Here is a 24,276-nt window from a genome sequence, read left to right as displayed (position 1 = left end):
AGATATGCATTCTAAAGTGCAATTTTTAGACAACTAAAAGAAGAACATAGAAGAACTGGACATGAACAAGTAACAGGCTCAGTCCATATGTCTTAATTTCATGCTGAGAATATGAATAATTTGTTTTGCTTTCCAGATAATAGCTCCTGATTCAGTTTTCCACAAAGTCATGTAAGATCAAGTCCCATCTTGTGTAGAATCACTAACATTTTAAACTATTTCTACTCATTTCCTAGGTAATGTCAGGTGGCATTAGTGACTGATGTGAAGAAAACAAATTCTCAATAGCTATCTATGACAAGCATCTAACTGCAAAAGCATCAAAGCGTTTGGTTAGTCTAGGAGTCATTTTGAGTTAAATTAGAATTCTCGAAAGGAACTTAAATGACACTGGAATATTTTACATACATTTAGTGGTTCTTAGCAGTTAGAAACACAAGATTTCTATAATTTTAATAGAATAGTAATAGACTACAGCAGAATATGTTCATGACAGATTCAGTGTAAGAAAACTGTATGTGCTGGGCAGAACAGGAACTGGGAGCCATCACTGCAGAGTGTAGGTAAAGGATGGAAGAGACTTTAATTCTGAGCCTTTCTTTTCTAGTCTTGATTGCTGGCTTTGGTTCTGCCACTCACATAATCCTAGAAAACAGAACACAGTGTTTCTTTTTCTACCTGCAGAGTTTTATATTTCATTGACATTGTAACTACAACTGAAATACATATGAGAACACTATAGGTATATGAGCAATTCACAGGCTTCCTCTGTGAATTAGCAGCAGCTGTGAGTATTAGTGTGCAAATTATACCTGGCAGGCCACCAGCCTGTAACAGGATCAGGCATCACTAAGCATTGCTGGTAGGTGAAAGGAGACAGTAGCTAAAGAAGAAATTTGAGCTGAGGTGTACAGACAACTGAAATACCAAATAATACTGTGTGCAAAATGAACTCTTGCAGTCTTTGGGAGACTGCCTTATTGACAAGAAGGGTTTAATCTAGTTAGTGAAGGAAAGCAGTGCCAGGAAGAGGGCCTGGGTATGAGGCCTTGTGCAACTTTAAGGCCTTTAAGGCCAACTTTAAAGGCTTGTGCAACTTTAAGCATCACTGGATATCCTTAGCAAAGCTATTTTGGGATAATCACTTACTTCAGCACCTAGCCCATCCTGGAAATGCTTTCTGACACTCAGAAGAATACTCTATCCCATGTGCCATGTTTCCACATATGACCTCCCATGAACCTGCTGCACCCTGCCTGTCCATCTGCCTCTTCCTACTGCAGTTCGACCAAACATCTTAATTTTATGGTGAAGCTTGGTCTGTCTTCTGTGTCCCTCTTTCTGAATTGGGAGAACAAAACACTTTAATCCCACAATGGGAGGGCATCCCTCATGAGAGGGAGAGACCTGCAGTGCATATTGGCTTTGTTTCTTCTCCTTTTCCATAGGGAGAAATGGAGACTCAGAGAGGACCTATAACTTCCTGTGCTCACAGAGCTAAAAGAAAAACAACACACAGTGGAGTACTATGCAGCTGTTAGAAAAGATGAAGTCATGAAATTTACATACAAGTGGTACAATATGGAAAGTATCATGCTAAGCGAAATGAGTCAGAAAGAGAGGGATAGACATAGAAAGATTGCATTCATCTGGGGGATATAAAGTAACAAAGTATGAGATTAATACCCAAGAATAGCTGAGATCAGCACCAGGAGGATTACTCCATAGCTTAGAGGCCAGCCTGGCATTCTAGGGGAAAGGGCAGCTCAGATAGAGAAGGGAGCACCAAATAAAGGGTGTTTGGAGGATCCTCCCAGGAGGGGAGATGCATGTTGAAAGTAGACTATGGACTGAACATGTTTGCCACTCAATGCCTCTTTTGCAGACCACACAACACCCAAAAGGAGAGAGAGAACAAAAGGGAATGCCCTGCCACAGAGGCAGGGTGGGATGGGGGGATGGGGGTGGGAGGGATATTATCCATGGTGGTGGAAAATGGGCACTGGTGGAGGGATGGGTATTTGATCATTGTATAATCGAAACCCAAGCACAAAAATTTGTAAATCTACAACTGTACCTCATGGTGTTTTACTAATAAAAATTAAAAAAAAGAAAAACAACAGCTAGTATTCATTAAGTATTTACCACCTGGTGTATCTGTTTTGAGCTATTCGCATACACTATCTTAGAATCAGAAGCCTAGATGTTAGAGCTAGCTTTAAAGCTTTCCTACTTATTAAATATAATGCCAATTACCTTGAAAACTCTGAGAGTGCAAATTAATGTAAAACACTGTGGAAATAAAATGTAATGGGAGTGTCGAAAAAATAAACTTTGTTCTATCTATAAAACATATTGTTGATACAAGGGATACTTGGCCAGAAAAGGAACAAACAACCGATGTAGCAACATTGTGGTCAAGTTGCATAATAATATCCCAAACAAAAATGTCAGAAATTAGACTATTGCTGAATTTTACTTATAGAATATTTTAAAAAACCACAAATCTATTTTATGGTGACAGAGGGTAAATGAGTGATTGCCGCAGATGAAGATGGGGGTAGGAAATGATTAACTGAAAAGGGCATGAAATAACTCTGGGGAGTGATGAAACTATTCTTTATACCGTGGTAGTGGATAAGCAAGTATAAATATTTGTCAAAATTCACAGTACTTTTGAGCAGAGACATACTGTGGGTGAGGTCTTGCCAAGGAGTGATTTCTGAGCATATAGGAGTGATCCCTGAGCACAGCCAGGTGTGGCCCAACCCCTCCACCCCTACCAAGTTCAGAGCACTATACAGTAAAAATGAGTGCAGCTCATTGCATATGATCTATATCTTATTAAAGATAGTTTCTAAAAGTCTTTAGTTAATAGAAATGTATTAGTAAAGGAGGGTGATGTGACTAATAGCTCAAGGTGGCTAGGGTAGTTTAGACAAAGGGAGTTAATAATCTAATTGAACTTGAAAGAGCAATAGAAAATTCCTGAGATGAGGAAAATTGCTGGTGGAAATGGTGGGATTTTAGAATATAGATGAAAATAAGAACTTGGGGCAACCTAAACTAAGAATATTGAATAAAAAGAACTGACCTTTGGAGATAAAATATTATTTAAAAAATAATAATGGTAAATACAACAAAAAGACACAACCTCAAACATCTAGTATAAGGTGTATAAGTCTCAATGAGTGACTTACTTAGCTACAGGGGACTGAGATTAGCTCTGAAATTCTATAGTTCCTTTAGTAACTCATCTATTTTTCCAATGTGTTGTTATACTTACTGTGGGGTTAGGCCATATCCAGTGGTACTCAGGGGACTATTCCAAGATCTGTGCTCAAGAGTAACCCGTGGTGGTGGTTGAGGATTAAAGTCAGGTTTGTGGCATCCTCAGTCACATGCAAGGTAAGTTCCTCACCTCCTGTACCATCTCTCCAGCTCCATGGCTCTTCTCTTCCAAGAATTGCCACTGGTCCAGACACCCCCTGATGCAGACAGTGGAAACTACAAATGCTCCCAAGAAGAATCTGAGGAAGAATTGGAGGAGCATGGGAAATGACCTCCAGAAATGCAGTGAAAATCAGATGTGCTTGAACCCTAGAGGGACTTTCAAAAAACATAACTGAAAGTTATGTTACATAACAGTATGCTTCTTTTATGGGGATGACAGTGGTGCTGGGGAGAACTGGGACCACTCCTAGTGATGCAGGACTAGGCCTGACAGTATCTGCCTGGAGGTGGTTGCTTTAGTGGCCTTTATCAAGGCCCTGATGGTGCAACTCATGGACTCACACATGCTTCAACTATCTCCCCGGTCTCATACTACTCATCTCTGATGTACTTGTTTGTTTGGATATTTGACTGCTTGTTTTTGTTCATGAGCATCTTTCTCTAGGAGGCTTCTTCCCTATGGAACTCTCAGGTCCAGGTTTTCTTCTAGGAAGCTCACTTCCCTTTTCTTTTCTTTTTGGATCACACCCAGCAGTTCACAGGTGGTACTCCTGGCTATATACTCAGGAATTAATCCTAGCGGTCCTCAGGGGACCATATGGGATGCTGGGAATTGAACCAGAGTCGGCCGCATGCAAGGCAAATACCCTACCCACCGTGCTATAGCTCCAGTCCTTCACTTCCCTATCTTTGACCCAAGTGCTTCCAGGGCAAATTCTATGTCTTGCTCTGACAATGACCAGGAGACTGACTGGGATATAACATGGTCAACCAGAGAGAATGTCTCTGCCCTGGATGGCTGAGGCCCATTCACCACAGTGAGAGAACTCATTTAGTGCTCAACCCAGACACAAGAAAACAGAATAGAAATGGGAGAGAAACTGGGATTTGCTTGAGGTTCCAGAAATTGTTGGTGTTTCTACATGAGGCTTCATGGGAGATAAGCCCTATTTCTGGACTTGTTCTTTTTCTTTTTTCACAGTCAGTAAAGCCCCCTTTTTTGTACAAATCACTTTTGAGTTCAACTTTTCCATCACTTGCTTCTCAAAGGAGTTTGTTAGACTCAGTATGGGAATGGAAGGGAGAAGAAGTTCATTGGGTAGAAACCCAAAAAAAGTGACACACTGTTCCTTCACCAACCAAGCAGGAAATGGTGGGATGCTGCACACATCACAAATATCTCATGTTGAACCTTTACATTCCTGTGATCAGTTGCCAAATGTGTTCTGTGCCAGGAAGGGCATAATTTAAGCAAGGTGATTTTGAACTTGATGTCAATCCTGGGGAAGCTGCTCATCTAAGACAATTAACTTATCACACTCCCTTCCCTAAAAGGAAATCTGGGCAACAGATCTCCACATCAACCACTCCTTCAATGGCTGACTACCCAAAAACAGTTCAGGATTTTTTCCATGGGTTTTTTTTTTGTCCTTAGGTTGTATATCTCTTTGCACATTCAATTAAATGATTGGTTTGTGATGGGCTGGATTTTGAGCCACATCTGGCAATGATTACGGGTCATTTTCCTTATTGCTTAGCGGTTATTTTGAGCATTGTTCAGGGGACCATGCAGTATTGGAGATTGAACCTGAGCCTTCTGCATGCAAAGCATGCCCTCAGCCTGTTGAACTGTCTCTCTGGTCTCTAAATTATTACGTTTTAAAGTCATTTGCTATCAGCCTCTGAGGTGATGCCATCAGCTGGATCTCTTTTTAAAACACTGTTTATATTTTAATATTTACATAAATGTTACAATGATTATATAAAACATGGTTCCAAATCTGTAGTCTCCTGCTGATGCTTGGGTTCAGGCAGTTCCTGTAAGAAAGAGAAGGACGTTGTGCCATTAGTGAAGGGCTGGTCAGAGACACACCTTCACTGTTTACAGGGGCACCCATGGAGGAAGCATGAAACCTTGGTCTGTAATAGAAGACCTATTTTTCAAAAAAAAAATTCATGGTTTGTTCTTTCATCTTACTATTAATGTCAAAACATTTAACTAAGTAATTTTTGGTAAAATAAAATATTCGTTTTATGGGCCAGAGAACTAGTACAGTGGGCAAGGCCCTTAATTTTCATGTGGCTGACCTAAGTTGAATTCCTGGTACCACTTATGGTCTCCTGAGCATCACCACCAGGAATGGTGATGATGGTGATGATCATAGTGCCAGGAGTAAGCCTTGAACACTGTCATGTGTGGCCCAAAGTCAAAAACAAAATTAAAACAAGAGAAAATTTGTATAATAATAAAAGTAATCTCACATTTGCCTATAACTCACAGTTTACTGAAGCCTTCTTTGACCAATGACTGCATTGTGTAAAAGGCTTTCAGAAGAAAATGTACCATTATCTCTCCTTCTGGACCTATTCTCAAGTGAGAAATGACTCTAAAAGACACACACTTCTTTCCTGAAAATTGGAGCGATTCAGACAATTTGTGTGTTTGGCATCCAAGTCATCACACTAAGGGTCTTCATTCCGGTACACTGGAGTTAGCTTTCTGGAAACATGAGAAGAATCCCAGAGGTTAACTAAGGTCTAACTCCAGCTATTACCTGACTCAAGCTACTCTCTTTTCTTTTGGTCTCTCTTCAACAAATAACTTAAGAGAGTAGGATTTTGAAATTCATTTCCACAGTCATTTCCACAGTGCAGCACATATAAGTGGCTAATAGGAGCTATAAGAGATATGACAAAAGGCCAGGCCTAATGCTTAATTTCAAAAGCTTAGAATCAAGTGGATTTTTAATTCTATTGTTGTTGCTGTGGTTAAGGCACTGTGACTTATAGTATTGTTAATAATGATTGCCCCTCCACACACAACACACACACACACACACACACACACACACACACACACGTTCAGTTGTATGGATCAGTTCTTCCGTTTTGCTGCATTTGTTGCTACCTTGCTATTGATTTTTAAGTCTCAGGTGGACTTTTGTTCTGTTTTGCTCCGTTGTATGTGTGTGTGTTGGGGGGGGGGCACCATACCTGGCTGTGCTAAGGGCTTACTTCTGGCTCTGTGTTTGGGTATCACTCTTGTCAGGGCTCAAGGGATCAAATATGGTGCCAGGGAGCGAACTCTGATTAGCTGCATGCAAAACAAGTGCCCTGCCCACTTTACTATCATTCTGTCCCCTCACATTTTTAAAATTTGTCCTAGCAACCATACAGAAATTTTTCCTTTGATAACAGTCCTGGTTTGCAGAGAACTTATATTTTGTAGGAGGTGCCAGCAAATAGAAGGTTTAAACCAAAGATTGGAAGTACACTGAAATGCTATCTTTACTTTATTTCTCTTCAAATTAAATTGTGGGAAAACTGTTTCCTGATATGGGGGCTATATCCATGGTTCTGTAAGAGCTTCAATATTTTTTGTTCAGTGTGGTAGACATAAGGCAACAACACACGACAAGCTTTCTCTGACAGAGTGCTCCCACTGAGAGGTAAGAGCCCTGGGGAAAACAAACTCCAAGAGCTGTCAGAAAGACTTACACAAAGTTTCCATAGAGCTGCAGCTGGTTTCTCTCTGAGGCTTTATTTAAAGCAGAATCTCCTGAGAATCGCCTCTAGAACAGAATTTCACACTCAAAGAGGCTCTATAAGAAAAATGAACCCACTAACTAATTGCATGCTTTACACCGTATTTCTAAAACTTCCTAATTACCTTGTAATGAAAGAAAAAGCAAAATTATTTTTTCCTATGTTGTCAAAACTTTGGAAAGTTATGGGTTACAAAGATCTGTCATTTATAAACTTTCATTTTCATGAAAGAGAGAACAATGTTAATACTGTTATTTTCATATTAAATTCCTTTTAAATTTAGTCAATATTTACCTGACACTGAGCCAAAGGTCTTCCAGCTAACTCCAAATCACTCTCTGTACTTATGATATTATATAGAGAGATATCCATCTATCTATCGAGATATCGATAGATATATTTAGTTCCAGTTTTTTATTGTCAACTAATTTCATTTTTTCCTGTCATTTTAAACAATTTAACTTTTGACTATATACTTGAATTGATTAATAATATATGTCCATGCAGTCTGTAATAACTTTCAGATTCTTCTAAAAATTTTTAATTTATATTTTGAAGTAATTAAGGTGAAGGATACCAATAGAAAAGTAATGTTTCGGGACGAGAGTGATAGCACAGCGGGTTGCCTTGCATGCGGCCGACTCGGGTATGATCTCCGGCATCCTATATGGTCCCCTGAGCACTGCCAGAGTGCAAAGCATCCTATATGGTCCCCTGAGCACTTTCCTGAGTGCAAAGCCAGGAGTAGCCCCTGAGCACTGCTGGGTATGACCCAAAAAGGAAAAAAAAGAAAAGTAATGTTTCATGACATAAAATTATATGTGAAATTCTTATTTCAGCTTCCAAATATAAAGTTTAATTGAAGTCTTTCGTGCTAATCTGTTCTCTTTTTCTCTAGGTCTGCTCTTGTGTTGTATAAACTCACACAGCATAAAATGTTCCTATCTGGGTTTTTACAGAATAAGTTTGATGGCCTTGTAATAGGCATAATAGGGTGAATGATACAATATTAAATCATAAAAGAAAATTGTTTCATGATTCATCAAATTTATATCTCATCCAAATCTCATAATTTTATGGAAGAAGGCACAATGCTATTATTTTCATGAAGTAACTGGGAAGTTTTGTTCTATTCTTACATGCAACTGAAGAGTATTGCCATAGGGACATAGAGATGCCTTGGGGTTGGAGATGTAGCTAAAATTATTGACATTTTTGCTTTACATAAGTGAGGCCAAGAGTTCAATCTGCAGAGCCAAGCATATACCAACAAAAAGCAGGTGAAAATAGATTTGCAATTCACTGAATTTACAATTCAGTGGTGGGGGATGTCAGTCATGTTTGTGGTGGGTATGATACAGTAACATTGTGTTTCTCAATATTAACTTTAATATTAGAGAATTTTTTAAATTTTTATTAGTGAAACACCATGAGGTACAGTTGTAGACTTACAAATTTTTGTGCTTGGGTTTCAGTTATACAATGATCCAGTACCCATCCCTCCACCATTCTCCCATTCTCCAACATTTACTTTTTTTAAAATTAATTAATTAATTAATTTTGAATACCCATCCCTCCACCAGTGACCATTTCCGACCACGTCGGATCCCAGTATCCCTCCCCCCCACATACCTCCCCCATCCCACCCTGCCTCTGTGGCAGGGCATTCCCTTTTGTTCTCTCTCTCCCATTTTGGGTGTTGTGGCCTATATAAGAGTTAAGCCTGGTTTTCAGGGAGAAACATTGGATGATTTACTTTCCATTGATCACCTTGCATATAGGGAGATGTCGCGCGGCCACGTAACTGGTCACGTGGTTTGGAGTAAAAGTCCTGGTTCCCGCATACTCGTGCTATGATTGTAGAGGCTTGTGGTCACCAGGGTTCCATCTGGAGGAGGGGGGATGTGACACCTACCCCATCTGGGACTTCCTGGTGATCTCAACTCTTTTTGGGACCTGGTGTCTTCTCTGGGAGCTGTGGAGCACCGCCCCCCCCCCCCCCACGGCCTTTCTTCTCTGTGGCTGTGTGCTGTAAAGATGGCGCTGGGGGGCGGGTTGTGGGCATGACTTCCGGAATCAGAGGTTACCTGGGGGCCGGGGTGATCCCGGCAGTTCGGAGGAAAAGTCCAAATCCTGGTTCCTGCATACTCGAGCTATGCTTGTAGAGGCTCATGGTCACCAGGGTTCCATCTGGAGGAGGCGAACATTAACTTTAATATTACTGTAAATAAAAATACCTCAGTTTTTAAAATCTCAACACACTCCATGCAGAGAGCTGACTGAATGAGCTCTATAACTCACTACAGGTTCCATGAACTACAGATTTCTTCCCAATTGAGTGAACTGGCTAGGAAGATAAAACTCATTGAATACAAAAAAATAAGAGGTTATGACATTAGCAAATCATATTCAGCAATGCTTTATAATTGTATACTGTGATGAGTTGGATTTATTCCTGGGATAAAAGGATGGTCCAATATATGCAAGCTAATTCATATGACATACTGTATTAATAGAATAAAAAATAAAAATCATCCTAAAATCTCAGTAGATGCAGGAAAAGTATTTGGTAAAATTCAACAGACATTCACAGTTAAAAAAATAACCTCTCAGTAACTGGCCCACATCCAAAAGAACAAAAGCAACTGGTATTAGCACGGATATGGGGAGAAAAGGACTCTCCTTCACTGCTGGTGGAAATGCTGACTGTTTCAGCCCTTTTGGAAAACAATATGGACAATTCTCAAAAATTAGAAATTGAACTCCCATTTGACCCAGCAATACCACTCCTGGAATATGTCCTGGAGAGGCAAAAAAAAAGTGTAGTTGAAATGACATTTTGCACTTGTATGTTCATTACTGCATGGTTTACAGTAGCCAAAATCTGGAAAAAACCCGAGTGGCCGAGAACAGATGACTGGTTAAAGAAACTTTGGTACATCTACACAATGGAATACTCTGCAGCTGATAGAAAAGATGAAGTCATGAAATTTGTGTATAAGTGGATCTAGATGGAAAGTATCATGCTAAGTGAAATGAGTCAGAAAGAGAGGGACTGAGGCTGGAGAGAGCATAGCGGGTAGAGAATTTGCCTTGCACGCGGCCGACCTGGGTTTGATTCCCAGCATCCCATATGGTCCCCTGAGCACCACTAGGAGTAATTCCTGAGTGCAGATCCAGGAGTAACCCCTGTGCATCGCCAGGTGTAACCCAAAAAGAAATTAAAAAAAGAGAGAGGGACAGACATAGAAAGATTGCACTCATCTGTGGAATATAAAGTAACAGAATGGGAGACTAACACTTGAGAATAGTTGAGATAAGTACCAGGAGGTTTGCTCCATGACTTGGCAGCTGGCAGCACATGCTGAGGGGGGAAAGCAGCTCAGATAGAGAAGAGAACAACAAATAAAGGGTGTTTGGACGATCCGCTCAGGATGAGAGATGTGTGCTGAAAGTAGACCATAGACTGAACATGATGGCCATTCAATACCTCTATTGCAAACCACAACTACCTAAAGGAAATAGAGAGTAAAAGGGAATGCCCTGCCACAGAGTTGGGGCAGGGAGACGGGGGGGAGATGGGGTAGGGGGAATAGAGGGGTGGGTTACTAGGATCATTGGTGATGGAGAATGGGCACTGGTGGAGGGATGGGTACTTGAGCATTGTATAACTGAAACTGAAACACAAAAGTTTGTAAGTCTACAATTGTACCTCATGGTGTTTCGGTATTAAAATTTAATTAGTAAATAAATAAAAATAATCTCTCAGTAATCTTATCATAAAGTGAATTCTTTTTTAAAATTTTGTTTTATTAAAGAATTGTGATTTATGAATTTATTGATAGCTGATTTTTAGTCATCTACGATAGCACAGTGGTAGGGCTTTTGCTTTGTGTGCAGCTGGCCCAGCCCAGCTGGGTTTGATTCCTCCGCCCCTCTCAGAGAGCCCAGCAAGCTACTGAGAGTATCTCGCCCGCATGGCAAAGCCTGGCAAGTTACCTGTGATGTATTCAATATGCCAAACACAGTAACAACAAGTCTCACAATGGAGACATTACTAGGCCCGCTCCAGCAAATTGACGAACAACGGGAGTACCATGCTAGTGTTCTAGCACCAATCTCACCACCAATGTTCACTCCTTTCCACCCGTGACCCCTTATACCTTCCTGCCCCACAGCCTGTCACTATGACAGGCATGTTTTAAAGTTTGGTAGTAGTTTGGATCTCATCCTTTCAGTGTTCCTGACTCTCTGGTTTGTGTGTGTGTATATATATATATATATATATATAGAGAGAGAGAGAGAGAGAGAGAGAGAGAGAGAGATCGCTATCTATATATATCCCAACCTCACCTTTCTGCTGTGCCTGAGACTCTGACCCTCCTTCCTGTTTCCTCCTGTACTCCATTTCTCCTCTCCATGTAGATTTCTTTCCTTCTTTGTCCTCCTTTCTATACTCTGGAATCAAGGGTGATCTAGGCATCCCCCCATTTACTACATTGCATAAAAGCCATAAATGACAAACTCACAGCAAATTTCATACTCAATAATGAATAAGTGAAAGATTTTCTATTAATATCAGGAGCCAGTCAAAGATTCCTGTTCTCACGAATTTTGTTCAACATTGTGCTGAAAGCCCTAGCCAGAGAAATTAGGTCAAGAAAATGACCAGAAAAGAATCCATTTAGAAAAGAAAAGTGTCTCTGTTTTCAGATTATGTGAGAGTACAGATATAAAATGTTAAATATTTTAACGGTTGTTAGACTTGCTGAGCTCTCCAAGCCTGCTCAGATTGGGACTGGGCCTTCTCAACCCAGATCCCTCATCTTCCAGTAGGTAGGCATCACACCCACCAGCTGCCACCAGCGCCAGGTTGGTCCCATTAATGGCCAAGACGCAGAGACTATAAAACTCAGCTCCCAGAAGTGTGCGGCTGCAAATGCGGCTGCGTGACATCTTATTTTCTCGTTTTTCCTTTGGAGAACCCGGCAGGCTACCGAAAGCATCCTGCCCATATGGCAGAGTCTGGCAAACTTCCTGTGTCGTACTCAACATGCAAAATACCAGTAACAATGATGGGTCTCTTTCTCCTAGCCCTGAAAAAGCATTGAATATGGTTCTTTTAAAATCTCAGGGCTGGGAAGAAGGAGACGTTACTGGTGCCTGCTTGAGGCAATCGACGAACAATAGGATGATCGCGTTAGACCTAATAAAATAATTCAGTAAAATTTCAAGATTTAAAACCAATATAAAAAATGTTATCTCTATCCACTATAAGAGAAAGGAAAGTTTTATAATTGCCTAAGAAACAATAGTAGGAATATTTATCTAATTTATTTAATAATAAATTTAACTGAGTAAATGAAAGATCTATTTAAGTTATCAGAAAGATAAATTATATGTCATTGCCTAAGAAAGAATGTTATGTATATTTTAATTGAAAATTATTTATGAATAAATTTAGCTAAGAAGGTGAACTATCTGTTCACTGAAAACTATAAGACATGTTGACAAAAATCAAAGAGGAGAAAAAATAATGGAAAAATAGTCCTATGCTCATGGATTGGACGCATCAATTAATGTTAAAATGTCCATACAGCCCTCCCCCCAATTAAATCTGTAGAGATTTAATGCAATCCCAGTCAAAATTCTCATGATATTTTCACAGAAACAGGAAAAACAGTCCTAAAATTTGCATGGAACAACAAAATTGCTCAAATACTAAAGCTGTCTTGAGAAGAATAAAGCTGGAGGCATCACACTTCTTGATACTAAACTACATTCCAAAGCATAGTGACCAAACTTGTATAGCATTGACATTAAAACAGATGATACGTGGAACAGAATAGAAAACCCAGAAATACATCCATACACTAGTCAGTTAGGGCAAAGGTGCCAAGATTATGTAATGAAGAAACTTTCTTCAACAAATGCTTCTGGGAAAACTAAGCATCCACAGCAAAAAAAAATTGAACCTGCATCCCAGTCTTACACACACACACACACACACACACACACGTACACGCACATGCATACACACACGCACACATGCACGCACACACAAGCTCAAAATGGATTAAATGCTTGAAATCATAAATATCAGAAAGAAACAAAAGGTAATCACCTTTACACTGGTTTTAACAATATATATTTTAAAAATATATTTAAAAAATTTGGTACCAGAAGCAAAATCAATTAATCAATCAAAAGGAGCTAGAGAGATAGGATAGGGGGTAAGGTGGGTTTCGTTCTCAATGTTGCAGGTGATCCTGCGAACCCCACTAAGAGTGATCACTATCTACAGAGCCTGGAATCAGCCCTGAGACAGCAGAGGGTAGCCTGAAAACCAAAACCAAAGCCAACAAAAGGAAAAGGAAAAGAGGCAGGACCACTTCAACTCCCAGAATTCCTGCACAACAAAGGAAGCCATCAGTTAAATGAGAAGAGTGGAGATACTATTTATACATCAGATATTCACTGGAGGGTCACGTAATCAAAGCATATAAAGAATTCATACAATTCAATATCAAATAAATAAGCAGTGTAATTAAAAATGAGCAGAGAATCTTAGAACATTTTCTCAGAGAATGCATGCAAATGGTCAATAGGTCTATGAAAAGGAATTCACCATTAGTAACCACGAGAGCAAAATAAAAACCACATGAGATGTGACATGTCAGATCCCTTAGAAAGATTTATCATTAAAGAGATAAAACGAAAAAGGATTGGCAAGGTTGTAGAAAAGAGAACTTTTGTGCGTGCACTGCTAAAGGGAATGTGAACTAGTGCAGATATTGGGGCCAGAATTATAGTACAGCAGGTAAGGCAAGTGCCTTGCATGCAATCAGCCAGAAGTCAGCCCCTGGCAGCACACATTATTCCCTGTGTCCACTAGGAGTGATTCAGGCATTTAATCCAAGCACAGAGGCAAGAGTAAATCTGAGCAAAAAAAAAAAAAAAAAAAAAACCAAAAAACACAACTGGTTGGACATGATGGAAAAGAGTATAACTCCTCAAAAAATTAAAATAAGGGTTGGGGTTGTGATTCAGTGATAGACATGTTTCTATGCTTGTATGTTTGTATGCTTTGTATGCTTGCGGTAGTGGTAGATATGTTTGTATGCTTGTATGTTTGAAACCCTGCGTTAAATCCCCATTAATAAAATAAAAGTAAAGAACTACCAGGAAATATCTGCCTATTTTATTTAAAGGAAATAAAATGTCTAATTTGAAAGTACCTGCCCCCCCCATGTTCATCATATAATTATTTGATTAATTACTTACAAACTCCAAGACACAGAAACCATGAATGGAAACATTTTAAAGTTTTATATATGTGTGTGTGTATGTGTGTGTGTGTGAAATATAATTCAGTCACACAAATCAGGGACCCCTCCCATTTGCAACATGTATGAATCTTAATGACATTATGTTAACTGGAATAAGTGAAGCGAAAACAGAAAAATACTTTATCTCTCACTTACCTGTGGAATCTAAAAAATCAAAACAGACATAACAGATAGGTTATTGCCTAAAGAGATGTTGGGAAGAGATTCAAAAGTACAAATTTCCAATTATAAGAAATAAATTCTCAGCAGACATGCCTCCAGACACTGCACGTCTCATATCCGGGGCACCCTGGAGGAAGGTGGGTGAGCCTACCACCTGTACAAACAACCCCAGGAGCCAAAAACCTCTGCTCTCCAATTGCTGACATGCTCACAGCTGGATGCCACAGAAATACATTTTATATCTCCTTCTGATCTCCATGACAGGGTCTATAATCTTTTCTAGCATAATTCATAGTAGAGCTTGTGAGATATAATAATCAGTGCATTACAAAGATGTATGGCCTTCTTTCTATTTATTGGTTTGTCACTAGATCACAGCATTATAGAATGGGAGTGCATTGTCAACACTTCAGTACGGTGTTGTTGTTGTTGCTGTTGTTGTTGTTGTTTTAAGTCACACCTGGAAGTGCTCAGGGTTTACTCCTGGCTCTGAGTTCAGATTCCACTCTTGGTGGTGCTCAGGAGGACCATATGTGTTGCTGGGGACCAAACCTGGGTCTACCTCGTGCAAGACAAGCATCTTATTAACTGTACAATCTCTCTGGCCTCAATATATCTATATATTTATAGGATTAGCCACTCCCTAAGTATTTTTTTTATCGAATCACCATGAGATACAGTTACAAAATTATCTATAATTGGGTTTCAGTCATATAGTTCTCCAACACCATCCCTTCAAACAATGTTGGGGAAACTGGTCAGTTGTATGTTAAAAAAAAGCGAACTCAGAATTATTTCTAACATCACAAAAAGACAATAAAAATTGATTAAAAACCTTAATATCAGAGCTGAATCTATTAGACATATAGGGGGAAAATGTAGGCAGATCTCTCTATGATATTGAATTTAAATTTAAAGTCAGCTTCAAATGTGAAATGCTTCGAACAAGCAAGTGGAAGTAAGAAAAACAAATCAGATTACATAAAACTCAGAAGTTTCTGTACTTCAAAGGAAACAAAGATCAGATAAAAAGACAGATCATAGACTGGAAGAAATTTTTTTTCACTACTCATCAGATAAAGGATTAATACCTAATATATATAAAACATTGGTAAAACTTGACAAGGAAAAATCCTCCAACCCCATCAAAAACGGGGCGATTCAAGTCTGATATTGAGTTCTTTAATACACTTTGATCTGACTTTTGTGTCTGGCATTAGACAGAGATCAGAGTTCATTTTTTTGCAGGTAGCTGTCCAGTTTTCTTAGCATCACTTGTTGAAGAGGCTTTCCTTGCTCCCCTTCACATTTCTTGCCCCTTTTATCAAAGATTAAGTGATCATCTATTTGAGAATCTGTGACAGAATATTCAACTCTGTTTCATTGGTCTGCAGGTCTGTTTCTAGCCCAATACCACGCTGTTTCAATTACTACTGCTTTTTAGTACAGTTTGAAGTTGGGAAAGATGATGCCATCCATCCTTTTTTTTCCCCAAGAATTGCTCTAGGTATTGTTCCACATAAATTTCAGGAGTGTTTTGTCTATTTCTTTGAAGAATGTCATAGGTATACTGATATGGACCACATTAAATCTGTATAGTGCTTTGGGGGAGTATTGCCATTTTGATAATGTTAATCCTCCCTACCCATGAGCAGGGGATGTGTCTCCATTTCCTAGTGCCCTCTTTTATTTCTTATATGGTTGGGAGGCCCTCCCGTTGTTCATCGATTTGCTCAAGCGGGCCCAGTAATGTCTCCATTGGAGATTTTGTTGTTACTGTGTTTGGCATATCGAATACATCACGGGTGGCTTGCCAGGCTCTGCTGTGCGGGCGAGATGCTCTCGGTAGCTTGCCAGGCTCTCTGAGAGGGGCAGAGGAATCGAACTCGGGTCGGCCATGTTGGCTGGTGCAAGGCAAACGCCCTATCGCTGTGCTATCGCTTTTATTTCTTGAAGTAGTGTTTTGTAATTTTCTTTGTATGTCTTTCACCTCTTAGTTAAGCTGATTCCGAGATACTTGATTTTCTAAGATACTATTGTGAAAGGGATTGCTTTTTTTTTTTTAGGCAGAACTCTCCACGACATTGAAGCTAAAAGCATCTTAAGGATGAAACACACTGACCACGCAAGTGGAAACAAACATAAACAAATGAACTACATTAAACTAAGACGCTTCTGCACCTCAAAAGAAATAGTGACCAAAATATAGAAAGATCCTACAGAATGGGAAAGAATATTTACCCAATACCCATCTGATACGGGGTTAATATCCAGTATATACAAGACACTAGTAAAATTGTACAAGAAAAAAACCCTCCAATCCCATCAAAAAATGGGGAGAAGAAATGAACAGAAGCTTCCTCAAAAAAGAAATACAAATGGCCAAAAGTCACATGAAAAAATGCTCTACATTGCTAATCATTAGGGAGATGCAAATCAAAACAACAGTGAGATATCATCTCACCTCACAAAGACACATATAAAAAAGAACAAGAACAACCAGTGATGGCGCAGATTTGAGTAAAAGGGACTCTCTTTTATTGTTGGTTGGAATGCCAACTGGTCCAGCCTTTTTGGATAACAATATGGGCATTGCTCAAAAAACTAAAAATTGAATTTCCCCATGACCCTGCAATACTACTTCTGGGAATATATCCCAAGAGTGCAAAAAAGCACAGTAGAAATGACATCTGCACCTGTATGTTCATTGCAGCACTGTCCACAATAGTCAGAATCTGGAAACAACCCAAAAACAGACAACTGGTTAAAGAAACTTTGGGGGGCAGGAGGGATAGTACAGTGGGTAGGGCGTTTGCCTTGCACGTGGCTGATCCGAGTTCAATCCCCAACATCCCATATGGTCCCCCAAGCACCATCAGGAGTAATTCCTAAGTGCAGAGCCAGAAGTAACCCCTGAGCCTAGCTTGGTGTGACCCAAAAAGAAAAAAAAAGAAAGAAAAAAAGAAACTTTGGTAAATCACCACAATGGAACACTATGCAGCTGTTAGGAGAGATAAAGTCATAAAATTTGCTTATAACTGTATGGTCATGGAGAGTACCATGCTAAATGAAATGGGTCAGAAAGGTAGAGACAGACATAGAATGACTGCACTCACTTGTGGAATATCACTTGAACACTTGATATCCCATTACTCATCGATTTGCTCGAGCAGGCACCAGTAATGTCTTCATTTGCCCCTGTCACCTGCTAGTGTAGCCCAAAGGCGTCTGCTTGATCCAGGAACATGAAGTGCCTCAAACCGTTTGTTCAGGATCTTGACAAAGCAGTATGACCATCTTGTAGGTGGGAGGCCACACATTCTTTTGACGTCCCGTGGAATCCAGTCGGTAACAGCTCTAGTCCAGTGATTGTCTTCAAATCGCATTATGTGTGCAGCACATCTGATTTTCCATGCCGTGGCAGAAGATCGTCTACAGAGGTCGGAACTCCAGATTCCTTCTCTCACTTGAGTGAAATGTGATATTCCAAGCATAGGTCTTTCGATTCCTCTTTGTGATACCCAAATAGCATTCTCATCCTGTTTTTTTATGGCCCAGGTCTCTGAGGAGTATGTTAGTGCAGGAAGAAGGTGGAGTTGAAAAGATGTGCCCGAAGCCAGAGGTTCTTTTAGCTATTTCTTCCATGCTCTTGAAAGCATTCCACTTTGCTCCTTCCTCTTCCTCAGCTCAGGTGCCAGGTAATTCATCATGTCAAATTCTCGACCTAGGTACACCTAGCTGATGCATTCAGAGATGTTCATTCCGTTGAAAGCAAATGTAATGTCAGGAACTAGTCCGTTGTTTCATAAACATTGTCTTCGTGAGATTCAGCTGCAGTCCGATCTTTCCACACTTATGGTCGAAGTTGACCAGCATTTGTGCCACTTGGCTAATGTTTGAGGTTATTAGAATGATGTCATCAGTGAAGTGGAGGTGGTGTAATTGCTGACCATCTATCTTCACTCCCATTTCTTCCCATTCCAGTCGTCACATAATGTTCTCAAGGGTGACACTGAAGAGTTTCAGTGAAATGGTATTGCCCTGCCGAACCCCTTTTTTAAAGTTGGTGATCACTTCCTTGTAGAATGGTGAGATCCTGGTGGTGAACCTGCAATACAGCTCACAGAGGATCCTGATACACTGAGTTTGAATGCCCTGTTTGGCTAGGGCTCTGATGACCGCTTCAGTCTCAACAGAATCAAAGGCCTTCTTAAATTAATGAATGTCAGACAGAGCGACATCTTGAACTCCCAAGAAACCTCAATGAGCTTGGTTACTGTGAATATGATCAATCGTGCTGAATCCTTTTTGGAACCCGGCTTGCTTGCATAGTTGTCCTTCATCTAGTGTTCTGCCAATCCTATTTAGGATGACTCAAGTGAATAGCGTGTAGATGACAGACAACAGGCAGATCAGACAATAGTTGCCAATGTCATGGATGTTTCCCGTCTTGTACAGTAGAACGGTTCTTCTGTTTTTTTTTTCTATTAGGACAGAACCTTACATTCAGACAGGTAGCGTGTGAACAGCCAAGCCAATGTATTGATGAGTGCTGGTGGCAGATTGTTCAGGTGTTTGGGTCTGACCTAGTCTGGGCCGGGTGCTGTTTACTTCTTTACTAACAAAAGGGCATGTCGGATTTCAGAAGGGAGAACATTGGGAACGACATATCCATCCTGTGGAATATAAAATAACATAATATGAGACTAACACCTAAGTACAGTAGAAACAAGGGAAAGGAGGATTACTCCACGTTTTGGAAGATGGATTCATCTGCTGGGGGAGAAGGCAGTTAGGATGGAGAAGGGACCACTAAGTAAATGATGGTTGGAAAAATCACTCAGGAGGGAGATTGTGCTGAAAGTATACTAATAACCAAACATGATGGCCTCTCATTATCTGTATTGCAAATCATAATGCCCAAAAGTAGAGAGATGGGAGAAATTGTATGCCATAGATACAGGGGGAGGGTTGGAATGGGTGGGTACTGTGGATATTGGTTGTGGAAAATTTGCATTCATGGCGGGATGGGTGTTCAATCATTGTATGACTGAAACTCAAACATGAAAGCTTTGTAACTGTATCTCACGGTGAATCAATAAAAAAAAAAAGTATGGGGGGGAGTGAGGAGAGATGAACAGAAATATCCTCAAAGAAACCATACAAATGACCGAAAGGTGCTGTACATTGCTAATAATCAGGGAAATGCAAATCAAAATGATAAGATATCACCCCCACCACAAAGACTGACACTTATGACAAAGAATAACAACAACCAGTGATCGAATAGATTCGGGAAAAGGGATCTTCATTCACTGCTGGTGGGAATGTTGATTGGTTCAGCCTTTTTGAAAGACAATATGGACTTCTTCAACAGAAACTCCACTCCTGGAAATATGCCCTAAAAGTCCAAAAACAATGTAGAAAAGGCATCTGCACTCCTATTTTCTTTGCAACACTATTCACAATAGCCAAATTCTGGAAACAGTCCAAGTACCAAAGAAAAGACAACGGAATAAAGAAGTATGGTACATCTACACAATTGAATACTATGCATTAGAAAAGACAAAATTATGAAATTTGCTGTGACGTGGAAAGATCTGGAGAGTATCATGCTGAGCAAAATGAGTCATGGAGAGGGACAGACACAGAATGATTTAGCTCATCTATGAGATGTAAAGAAATGTTGTATGAGTATAATTAATGCCCAAAGACAATGGAAACAATGGGCAGAATTCATAAGACTTGGATTCAAACCTCGTTCTTGGAAGTTAAGCAAAGAACGACACTGACATGGTAGCTGCCGCCGCTTTTGCCACAATCTAAGCCAGGATCTATCATATCCAGTGATTAAATAATAATGGAAGACTACACCAAAATAGACAAAATTGGAGAAGGTACCTATGGAGTTGTTTGTAAGGGCAGACACAAAACTAAAGGTCAAGTGGTAATCATGAAGAAAATCAGGCTAGAAAGTGAAGAGGAAGGGGTTCCTAGTACTGTAATTCGGGACATTTCTCTATGAAAAGAACTTCGTCATCCAAACTTAGTCAGTCTTCAAGATGTGTTTATGTTAATATCTATTATCTCATTAATACCTCATCTTTGAATTCCTTTCCATGGATCTTAAGAAATACTTGGATTCCAGGTCATCCTGTACCTGCAGGGCAAGTATATGGCGCCTGATGGTGCCTTCAGGCTTCCTGATACTCCAAAATTGTCACTGTGCCTTTGGATGGACCCCAACAACTTAGGGCCAAGTTTACAAAGAAATTAAATGTTCAAAAATGAGGTATGTGGGAGCCACACCCACAAACCACCTCTGGCTGAGGCATACAAGCTCATTCATTGGCCTTATTTCAGAGACCCATAAATCTCAAAAGAGATCAAAAACCCAGTTAATCTCAGACCCAAGCTTGGTTGAACAGACTGGGGTAAATCGGAGGAGGGCAGGTTGGCCTGGTGCCCGCCCAAGCAGAGCCCCTAGCAGCTACTTACTTCCACAATACAAAATTGCCCCTGTACCCCCAGCCTGACTCCATCATCTCAGGATGGACCTCACCAAGATATAATCTGCTGAAAATTAGGGCATGCGAGTTTTGTGACTGAAATCTCCAGGCTTTCTCAAGGTGGAGATGGGCTACCTCCTGCTACCTCCCTGTACTTCTAGAAGCCTCGGCAGTCACATCCACACCCAAAGCTGCCACCCAATTGAAAAGCTACTTCAGCCTTACCATCCTGATAAAAATACAGAATACCCTGAACAAATACCATAACCTCTTAGCACCTGTATTACAAACCATAATGAACAAAAGGAAAAGAAGAGAGAGAGCAAGAAGGAAAGTTCCTCCAATAGAGGGAGGCTGGGGCTGAAGGGGGGGGACTGAGGGGTGATGGGAGGGAAACAGGGGACATTGGTGGTGGGAAATGTACACTGGTGGAAGGATGGGTGCTGGACCATTGTATGACTGAAACTCAATTATGAACAGCTTTGTAATGGTCTATCTCACAGATATTAAATTTAAAAATATTTTTTAAAAAAGAGAAATACTTGGATTCCATCCCCCCTGGTCAGTTCATGGATTCTTCTCTTGTTAAGAGTTATTTGTACCAACACTCCTGAAATTTATATGGAACAATAAGCCCCCATGAATAGCTAAAGCAATTCTTGGGAAAAAGAAAATGGGAGGAATCAACCTCCCGAACTTCAAACTGTACTACAAAGCAGTAATAATTAAAACAGCATGGTACTGGAACAAAGGCAGAACTGCAGACCAATGGAACAGGGTTGAATACACTGACATCTCCCCTCAATCATATGATCATCTAATCTTTGATAAAGGTGCAAGTAATGTGAAGTGGAGTAAGGAAAGCCTCTTTAATAAATTGTGTTGGCACCATTGGACAGCTACATGCAAAAAAATAGGCTCAGAACTCTGCCTAACACCATGTACAAAAGTAAGATCAAAATGGATTAAAGACCTCAACATCAGACCAGAAACCATAAGGTACATTGAAGATAAAGTTGGCAAAACCCTCCATGATATTGAAGCTAATGGTATCTTCAAAGATGCCACGCCACTGGCCAAGCAAGTGAAAACAGAGATAGATAAATGGGACTATCTTAAACTAAGAAGCTTCTGCACCTCCAAAGAAACAGTGACCAAAATACAAAGACAGTCTACAGAATGGGAAAGGATATTCTCCGAATACACATCTGACAAGGGGTTGATATCCAGGATATACAAAGTACTGGTTAAACTCCACAAGAAGAAAACATCCAACCCCATCCAAAAATGGGGCAATGAAATGAACAGAAACTTTCTCAAAGAAGAAATCAGAATGGCAAAAAAGCACATGAGAAAATGCTCTACATCATTAATCATCAGAGAGATGCAGATCAAAACCACAATGAGATACCATCTCACACCTCAGAGACTGGCCCACATTCAAAAGAACAAAAGCAACCAATGCTGGCATGGATGTGGTGAGAAAGGGACACTCCTTCACTGTTGGTGGGAATGTCCACTGGTTCAGCCCTTCTGGACAACAGTATGGACGATTCTCAAAAAATTAGAAATTGAGCTCCCATTTGACCCAGCAATACCACTCCTGGGAATATATTCCAGAGAGGCAAAAATGTATAGTCGAAGTGACATCTGCACTTGTTTGTTCATTGCAGCACTCTTTACAATAGCCAGAAACTGGAAGAAACCTGAATGCCCAAGAACAGATGACTGGTTAAAGAAACTTTGGTACATCTACACAATGGAGTACTATGTAGCTGTTAGAAAAGATGAAGTCATGAAATTTACATACAAGTGGTACAATATGGAAAGTATCATGCTAAGCGAAATGAGTCAGAAAGAGAGGGATAGACATAGAAAGATTGCATTCATCTGGGGGATATAAAGTAACAAAGTATGAGATTAATACCCAAGAATAGCTGAGATCAGCACCAGGATGATTACTCCATAACTTAGAGGCCAGCCGGGTATCCTAGAGGAAAGGGCAGTTCAGATAGAGAAGGGAGCACCAAATAAAGGGTGTTTGGAGGATCCTCCCAGGAGAGGAGATGCATGTCGAAAGTAGACTATGGACTGAACATGTTTGCCACTCAATGCCTCTTTTGCAGACCACAACACCCAAACGGAGAGAGAGAACACAGGGGATTGCCCTGCCACAGAGGCAGGGGGGGATGGGGGGATGGGGGGATGGGGGTGGGAGGGATATTATCCATGGTGGTGAAAAACGGGCACTGGTGGAGGGATGGGTATCTGATCATTGTATAATTGAAACCCAAGCACAAAAAATTGTAAATCTACAACTGTAAAAAAAAAATTAAAAAAAAATGAGCTAAAATTAAAAAAAAAAAAAGAAGAACCAAGTTCACCAAGAAGACATATCAATTTGAAAAAAAAAAAAAGAGTTATTTGTACCAAATCCTACAAGGGATTGTGTTTTGTCACTCTAGAAGAGTTCGACACAGAGAGTTAAAACCTCAAAATCTATTGATTGATGACAAAGGAACCATTAAGCTGACTGATTTTTGTCTTGCCAGAGCTTTTGGAATACCTATTAGGGTATACACACATGAGGTAGTAACGCTCTGGTACAGATCTTCAGAAGTACTGTTTGGGTCAGCTCGATACTTAACTCCTGTTGATATTTGGAGCATAGGTACTATATTTGCGGAATTAGCAACCAAAAAACCACTTTTCCATGGAGATTCAGAAATTGATCAGCTCTTCAGAATTTTCAGAGCTTTGGGAACTCCCAATAATGAAGTATGGCCTGAAGTGGAATCTTTACAGGACTACAAGAATACATTTCCTAAATGGAAACCAGGAAGCCTGGTATCCCATGTGAAGAACTTGAAGATGGCTTGGATCTGCTCTCAAAAATGTTGATCTATGATCCAGCCAAGCGAATTTCTGGCAAGATGGCATTGAATTACCCATATTTTAATGATTTGGACAATCACATTAAGAAGATGTAGCTTTCTGACAAAGAGTTTCCGCATGTTGTCTTAAGAACAGACAGTTTGTTCTTACTGTTAACTATTTTTGTCGGTGTACTTCTCTTTGTTGTAAACTTAAAGTTTACTTCATCTTTTAACTTCAGAAATGTAACTTAAATATGTAAATATTGTTCTATATGAATTTAAATATAATAATTCTGTATACGTGTGTAGATCTCACTGCAACAACTCAGTTACTTTAATAAAACTATAAATCTTCTGTTGATGTCAGGAAAGGGGAAGATT

At 40.0% G+C, this 24,276-nt stretch overlaps 1 pseudogene; it reads left to right on the top strand.

Annotated features, from left to right (window-relative positions):
* The first annotated feature begins 20,370 nt into the window (after window positions 1-20,370).
* LOC130031273 (cyclin-dependent kinase 1-like) lies at window positions 20,371-24,009 on the top strand (annotated as a pseudogene).
* Window positions 24,010-24,276: the final 267 nt, after the last annotated feature.

This window comes from Sorex fumeus, unplaced genomic scaffold, assembly GCF_029834395.1.
Source record: "Sorex fumeus unplaced genomic scaffold, SorFum_2.1 ptg000046l, whole genome shotgun sequence".
Lineage (NCBI taxonomy): Eukaryota > Metazoa > Chordata > Mammalia > Eulipotyphla > Soricidae > Sorex > Sorex fumeus.
The sequence above is the reverse complement of the archived record's forward strand: the minus strand, read 5'-3'. Positions and strand labels throughout refer to the sequence as shown.